General features: G+C 47.7%; 1 pseudogene; it reads right to left on the bottom strand.

The window, feature by feature from the left end:
* Window positions 1-3,541: 3,541 nt before the first annotated feature.
* Window positions 3,542-3,659, bottom strand: LOC126253927 (5S ribosomal RNA; annotated as a pseudogene).
* Window positions 3,660-8,095: the final 4,436 nt, after the last annotated feature.

Here is an 8,095-nt window from a genome sequence, read left to right as displayed (position 1 = left end):
CAATGAACAACAATTCCATTTGTTTCTCATTAATTACGATGGGTGGTCAATAAGAAATATGAAATACCTGGGCTGGCAGGACAGAGCGGATTAGGTTGTGGAAAGGGGCCAAAATGATTTCCTGTCAGTTGCACTCAACATACAAACTTTATTTATCAACACACACTATTACAAAAACTTTAATCGACCTCCTTTGATTAACTTCAGATCGGTTGAATGCCACATTCAAAATCCAAGACACAAGGCCTAAGCAAAATTGAAATACATTCTTCTGGAGGTTTCACCCAAGAATATTTTCTAAATCTTCAATCTAATCGGCTGAAGGCCTTAGAAATTTAATTTTAGTGGAGCTAGGCTGGAGGAGTTTCAATGAAAAGGCAGAAGGCCTTATCTTAAAACATTTCATATAAAATAAAGAATAACAATTTTTAAGTTAACAGATTAAGGCCTTAAAGGCCGCCCGGTTGGCCGTGCGGTTTAACGCACAGCTTTCCGGAGCGAGAAGGAGGGCCGGTTGCCGGCACGAATCCGCCCGGCGGATTCGTGTCGAGGTCCGGTGAGCCGGCCAGTCTGTGGATGGTTTTTAGGCGGTTTTCCATCTGCCTCGGCGAATGCGGGCTGGTTCCCCTTATTCCGCCTCAGCTACACTATGTCGGCGATTGCTGCGCAAACAAGTTCTCCACATACACGCACACCACCATTACTCTACCACGCAAACATAGGTTACACTCGTCTGGTGTGAGAGAGGAGTGAAGTGGACTGCGGCAGTCGTCGTGAGGTTGCGGACCACTGCGGCTGTGGCGGGGACGGAGCCTCTCCGTCGTTTCTAGGTCCCCGGTTAACATAACATAACAAGCCCTTAGAAGATTTGATGTAAAATTCGGCTGAAAGCTCTATATAAGGAATAACAATCTTATGTCTAAAGGGCAAGACAGGAACATTAATTCAGGCTACGTAAAAACTTGGATGAAGGCCACACATCATGCAAATAACTAAAACTCAAACAGGGAAGTTAGTTTGTAACAAAGACAGAACGGCGCTCAGAAGCTTCCAATGGTCGGCCTGGAATTGTAAAACTAACGCCCGTTTAGGCGAGACAGGCAGCCTGACCAACAATCTCTACATCGGAAGGCAACCCAACCGACAGACAGCCGACGAACCAACCAACTACCTGACTTCGGTCACCAGACCAAAAACACTACAACCAAAATGCCAGAGAGCCGAGGAGACCAGTAACACTCGTCTTCTAACATTAGTCTGTTAACAAGCCAAGGCACAAAAACTACTGACATACATCAACATCGCAACGGCTGTGGAACTACACGCCGTGGCGGACAACATTAACACGGTAAGAAAACACTCACTCGCTGCTCTGTCGCAGCCGACCAACTGGCTACTGCAGTACGCAGACAGCATTACAGCATTTAAAGCATTGCTCAGTCGAACTGACACAGGGTACACAGTGTTGCACGAAACACTGCCACAAGAAACTCGAACACTCGTAAAACGAATCACTAATGAACAACTAGAACAAATCATCGGCAGACACACACACAAAAACGAAGGATGGTCGCTGACGAAACACACGTTGTCTGACCAGACGATCAACCAACAACCAAGCAAGGTCGTTGGCAAGGTCGTCTCAAACCATGTGTGTCCGCTGTCGGTTGGGAACTGGGAGACACAGCGATCTGGGCACATTGGCTCGGACCTAATCATGCAGAGGTAACTCTCGCCCATTGGCCACGACGTCTCCGCACAAGAAGGAACCGAGCCACGTCCAGTAAGATGACCCAGTGACGAGGCCCAGAAACGGTGAAAGACCAAACACACGTCGCCCAAAGAGGCGACCAACTGAACGACCGACCAACGGCCGATCCCGCTGCTATCTCCGTCCGTCGGACAGTTCATCCTGTGTCGCGAGCGGTCGGCGAGTACTGGCTGTCCACGCCTCCCTAGCGATCCGTCCCCGACTGCTGCTACGTCCCGAATGCACTTCTGCTGCGTTGCAACTCCAACCACTCCAGGTCAGATCTGTGTCCACGACACACCACGACCGGGAAATAATAGCCGTCCAGCAAAGATAATACGGCAGGGCAAATATCGATACGCGCTGCTGCTGCCACTCACGGGCAGGCAAGACAGTAATTCAGTGACACCAGTAACTGAAATTTAAAATGACGAGGCGACCGTACGGTAAAACAAGATGTTACATAATAGATGGCACGAACATGAGCCACGCACTGCTCAAAATACAACACCTTTTTTCTCTGAAAGCAGTTTGGTTTCAATCAGGATTACAATATACAATATTACCACGTTATGACCAGTTCGTTTGGCTAAAAAACCGTGTTTTTCAACACAATCTCGGTTCAATGCGATTGCCTTACGCCACCTTACGGGGAGGGCCTGTATGCCTGCATGTTACCTCTGTACCGGGTGACGTCGAATCCAACGTCTTGCTATGCCAATAACCTCCCTATCATCTACGCACTGCTTCCTGGGCCAAACAGAAATTGGAAGGTGCGAGGTCTGGCCTGTAGGGTGGATGAAGAAGGACAGTCCAATGAAGATTTGTGAGTTCCTCTCAGGCGTGCAGAGTTGTGTGGCGCCTTGCGTTGTCATGAAGCGGGAGAAGTGAGGAAGAACATGCTGAAGTTGTGTCCTAAGGGCCGGCCGGTGTGGCCGTGCGGTTCTAGGCGCTTCAGTCTGGAACCGTGTGACCGCTACGGTCGCAGGGTCGAATCCTGCCTCGGGCATGGATGTGGGTGATGTCTTTAGGTTAGTTAGGTTTAAGTAGTTCTAAGTTCTAGGGGACTGATGACCACAGATGTTAAGCCCCATAGTGCTCAGAGCCATTTGAACCATTTTTTTGTGTCCTCAGTTTCCGAGGGTAGCACAGTACACTTCAGAGTTGATGGTTGCACCGTGAGGGACAACATCAAACATCAGATTCCCAGAAGACCGTAGCCATGGCTTTGCCGGCCGAGGTTTCGGCTTTGAACATTTTCTTCGTGGGAGAAATGGTGTGGCGCCACACTATGGACTGCCGTTTTGTTTCCGGTTCGAAGTGATAAACCCACTTTTCATCTCATGTAACGAAACTACTCCTGAACAGGCCATAGAGTCCCAACAGTACCGACCGTCCGCCGTGTCATCCTCAGCTCACAGGCGTCACTGGACGCAGATATGGAGGGGCATGTGGTCAGCACACCGCTATCCCGCCCGTATGTCAGTTTCCGAGACCGGAGCCGCGACTTCTCAGTCAAGTAGGTCCTCAGTTTGCTCAAGAATGGTTCAAATGGCTCTGAGCACTATGGGACTTAACATCTATGGTCATCAGTCCCCTAGAACTTAGAACTACTTAAACCTACCTAACCTAAGGACAGCACACAACACCCAGTCATCACGAGGCAGAGAAAATCCCTAACCCCGCCGGGAATCGAACCCGGGAACCCGGGCGTGGGAAGCGAGAACGCTACCGCACGACCACGAGTTGCGGACCCTCAGTTTGCCTCACAAGAGCTGAGTGCACCCCACTAGCCAACAGCGCTCGGCAGACCGGATGGTCACCAATCCAAGTGCTAGCCCAGCCCAACAGTGCTTAACTTCGGTGATCTGACGGGAACCGGTGTTACCACTGCGGCAAGGCTGTTGGCCCTCATATGGCACCGCTCGACAAAAAATTATCACGATCAACCTCTTAACGCTCAAGCAAAAAAATGGTTCAAATGGCTCTGAGCACTATGAGACTTAACATCTGAGGTCATCAGTCTCCTAGAACTTAGAACTACTTAAATATAACTAACCTAAGAACATCACACACGTCCATGCCCGAGGCAGGATTAGAACCTGCGACCGTAGCAGTCCCGCGGCTCCGGACTGAAGCGCCTAGAACCGCACGGCCACCGCGGCCGGCAACGCTCAAGCATCTCCGCACAGATGGTCCTTCGTTGCTCTTTATGATCTGTTAGGCGGCGAGGAACCGAGGGGGCACACACACCTTTGAGTACCCTGAATGTTGGAAAAGTGTATCAGGACTACTAAGATATACGTCCAGTTGAGCAATGAGGTGTTTGATTGTGATCCGTCCGTAATTTCGAATGAGAGTGTCCGCACGTTCCAAAAGTACGGAAGTCACAGCTACGTACAGCCGGCTGTCACCCGTTAGATCAGACAGGTTTGTGCGATCTCACCCAACAACTCACCGAGCTTTTGTTCACTAACAGGTCACCGTAGACACTCTGCAAGCACCTATCGAATCTGCGTTGCTCTGGTTTTCCGCCAAACGAAACTCAATGACAGCTCTCTGCTTGGAACGCACCTCCGACACAAACGCCATTTTGAAGGCCACGTAGTTCGTCGCCACCTATCGGAAATTTATTAAACCATATGGGTTTAAGGGGGAATATTCCATGATATGCCACAACTAATTCCCCCTTTTTCAATCTAAATTGTCGGATAAAAATTTTTATTGCATTACTTAAATATTATGAATTGACTATCTGAATTAAATGCCGGCCGGAGTGGCCATGCGGTTCTAGGAGCTACAGTCTGGAGCCGAGCGACCGCTACGGTCGCAGGTTCGAATCATGCCTCGGGCATGGATGTGTGTGATGTCCTTAGGTTAGTTAGGTTTAATTAGTTCTAAGTTCTAGGCGACTGATGACCTCAGAAGTTAAGTCGCATAGTGCTCAGAGCCATTTTTTTTTAATCTGAATTAAACAGTGAGGGACCCAGTTAAAAATGAAATATGAGTACCACAATGCTCGTAGATATATTTATAAAGGCTTCCATCAACCCACTAAATGAAACTAAAGGTTGTGTGTATGCTGTATGTTAACCGGGGGCCTAGAAACGACGGAGAGGCTCCGTCCCCGCCGCACCCGCAGTGGTCCACAACCCCACGACGGCTACTGCAGTCCACTTCACCCCTCCGCCGACCCACACCGAACCCAGGGTTATTGCCCCCCCCCCCCTCCCCCCGGGAACGTCTCACACCAGGCGAGTGTAACCCCTGTTTGTGTGGTAGAGTAATGGTGGTGTACGCGTACATGGAGAACTTGTTTGCGCAGCAATCGCCGACATAGTGTAGCTGAGGTGGAATAAGCGGAACCAGCCCGCATTCGCCTTGGACGATGGAAATCCACCTAAAAACCATCCACAGACTGGCCGGCTCACCGGGCCTCGACACAAGTCCGCCGGGCGGATTCGTTCCGGGGACCAGGCGCTCCTTCCCGGCCGGAAAGCCGTGCGTTGGACCGCATGGGCAACCGGGCGGGCAAACTAAAGGTTACTATAACAGTTTGATTGATTCCTACTTACATTACTGTGATTCTAACTGAATAAGCACAACAAATAAATACTAACGGGTGCAAGGGTGCGAAAACATGTACGAAAGAGTGTAGCACAGGTAGATGGTCTTGAGGTACAAATGATACAAAAACTGTGCCCACGAAAATTGTCAGTGATTGCTGAATAAGTTGAGAGCACAAAGAAAAAACCCATAAAAGAACGTGCAAGCACGAGTTCTCTCACCTAAGCATATTTTGAGTGCAGCTAGCTGGTTGTATCGATTAATTCAGAAATACGAAACTCTGACGTGAACAAAATAGCTTGGCGGTCTTCTCGTCACGACGTACGCAAATGCTTCCCTTGCTTATCACTCTGCTGATACTCAGGTGGAGGGGACGACTGGTGAGAATCGTTAAGTTGAGCCCCAGCGTCTATGATCAGCTCAAAAGCGAAAAAACCGAAGACATCTCCCTCTTCAGTAATGAAGTGTAGTCATCTCTCCCTGAAGATCTATGACGAAGTCTTCCTCTCCTTCACAAAATCTAGGTGGTTCTGCAAATACCAGAATCTTGGAAGGCCATACCAGCATGCTTTCCGAGTCGCGAGCCATGAAAAGTTCATAGCAGTTGCAACAGTTTCCTTTTTCCTAACGAAAATGCTTTGATTAACCAATAGTGCTCAGTTCTCTGCTTGAGTGGGGTAGTAGACAGAAATTCTCAGTCACGTTTTGTCCAATAGAAATGCCATCAAGTCCACACTCTTGAGTCTCCAAAACTGCTACAGAATTAACTGTCATGAGCCAACCATGGGTCTCCTTACAAAATTTAAACATCTACGCCTCCTATGCCCCCCCCCCCCTCCCCGCCCCATGACTATGTCTCATGCTGAGTGTGTCATGTTTCAGTTTCTAGCACGCAGAAAGTTTACAACGTGCTTTGGCATTCCTGGCTGCCACCCCCACGACAACCGTCCTCCCTCGGTCATGGGTGTGTGTGTGTGTGTGTTGTCCTTAGCGTAAGTTAGTTTAAGTTGGATTAAGTAGTGCGTAAGCTTAGGGACCGATGACCTTAGCAGTTTGGTCTCGTAAGACCTTACCACCAAGGCGACCACCCACGGTTCTCACATTGTTGATAAACTGTGCTCGGTTCACAGGACGTACGTGACTAAATCCTGGCTTTTAGTAGAAACATTTTTATAGCCAGTGCGTTGTCGTCCTCTCAGAGCTCTTATGTGTTCTCATAACCGGCTAGCCGTTCCAAGTAGGAGAAAAGCACTACAAGGACATGTCTCCATACAAAATTAATGAGTACAGTAGTACTTAGGTTTCCAGTCATTAGTGATCGATTTAATTGTGTACATACATTAATGCAGCAATAAATAGATTGGGCATCCTGATATGAATAGGTTTATTAATAAGATTTTGGAGAAAAAATCGTCGCGTAACACTGTCTACCTTCTTTCAGATGAGATTCCAAGATCCGACCACTGGAGTGGTATATAATTACCGCTAACAGTCCAATCCACCACTCTGTATATTAGAATCTACCCCTGATAATAGGTACAAAACAACAGGCATACACTTCAAAATCAATAAGCAAAGAGCCACGGAAAAAGACCATAGTCAAATTTCCACATAAACGAGTGTAATTTATTGGCTTCAATGAAAATGTCGCCAAGTCGCTCTCTTTCACTGAAACGGCTATTGTGATATCTTCTAGTCTCTGGAACCTAAACTGAGGTCTCTGCCTAGTGAGTGTGTGTACACTCACTACACGGCAGCGTTCGCATAGAAAATCGGAATGACTTCTCTCGAAATCCAAGTGCGAGCACAGAGACACACTTTCGGGTTTTCTTTATTTCTTGTACTGCAGGAAATAATCGGCTTCTCACGAAGTACCACTTTCTCTCGACTTCTGGAATAAAGTACGAAAACACCAGCTTCACCGTAGTAGACACACAACTTCTACATCCTACGAGTGGTGCGGACCGATTCCTCGAGTTTACGATAACCCTAAACGCTCGACATATTATTTAACATTTAGGCCTTGCAGCAAATCAAAATTAGTATCAGAATGTAAGCATTTTCCTAGGCCTTTTCTGCTCTCACTCTAGTGTTTCTGTAAAGTGGTGTTTCTTCTGAGGACTTTTACAAGGGTCTTTGCCGTGGGTGGTAATAAGCATCAGTCATCATGAGGAAATTTCTCGCCTTTAAAATCCACCACATCGTCTCCGACTTTTCCACGTCTAGATGGACTAGCAAAAGACCGATCCATAGTCTTGAGCAGGAACAGTAACCCCTTGCCCCTGCAACCGAAAACTGGCGGAGGCGACTAAAATAGAGGACGCGGCTAGTAATTACAGGAGGCCAGTAAGTAACAGTAACACGTTACACGATGTCTGTGTTCTATGCTGGGAGCTATGAACAACAATTTCTTATCTTCCTGGTTAACTGTTTTCTAAATTAGCCCAGAAATTTATCGTACATCAGTGCCAAAACTAGTGTGTCTTCTGAGGAGTAACCGGACAAACACTGCGTATTCGGACATGTGTGGTCGAATAATCAGAAGTCTAGCGATCGTATAGAGTGCTACAGACAACAGATTTTCTCTCTGTGTGTGTGCGTAGACGAGGTACCTAACACGAGCTACTGGACGTAAATGTAAGCCGTTCTAATCCTGGTGGCGCAATAAAATACTATGATTGATAATTGGTCAGCAAGAGGAGGAGTACAGATTATTAGTGAATGTGCTAGTGTCCAAAACCTATCCACAGTGAGGATTGTGGCATTTGTTGCTGGTTT

Source organism: Schistocerca nitens, chromosome 4 (genome assembly GCF_023898315.1).
Source record: "Schistocerca nitens isolate TAMUIC-IGC-003100 chromosome 4, iqSchNite1.1, whole genome shotgun sequence".
NCBI classification, from domain to species: domain Eukaryota; kingdom Metazoa; phylum Arthropoda; class Insecta; order Orthoptera; family Acrididae; genus Schistocerca; species Schistocerca nitens.
This window is presented reverse-complemented; position numbering and strand designations above follow the sequence as displayed.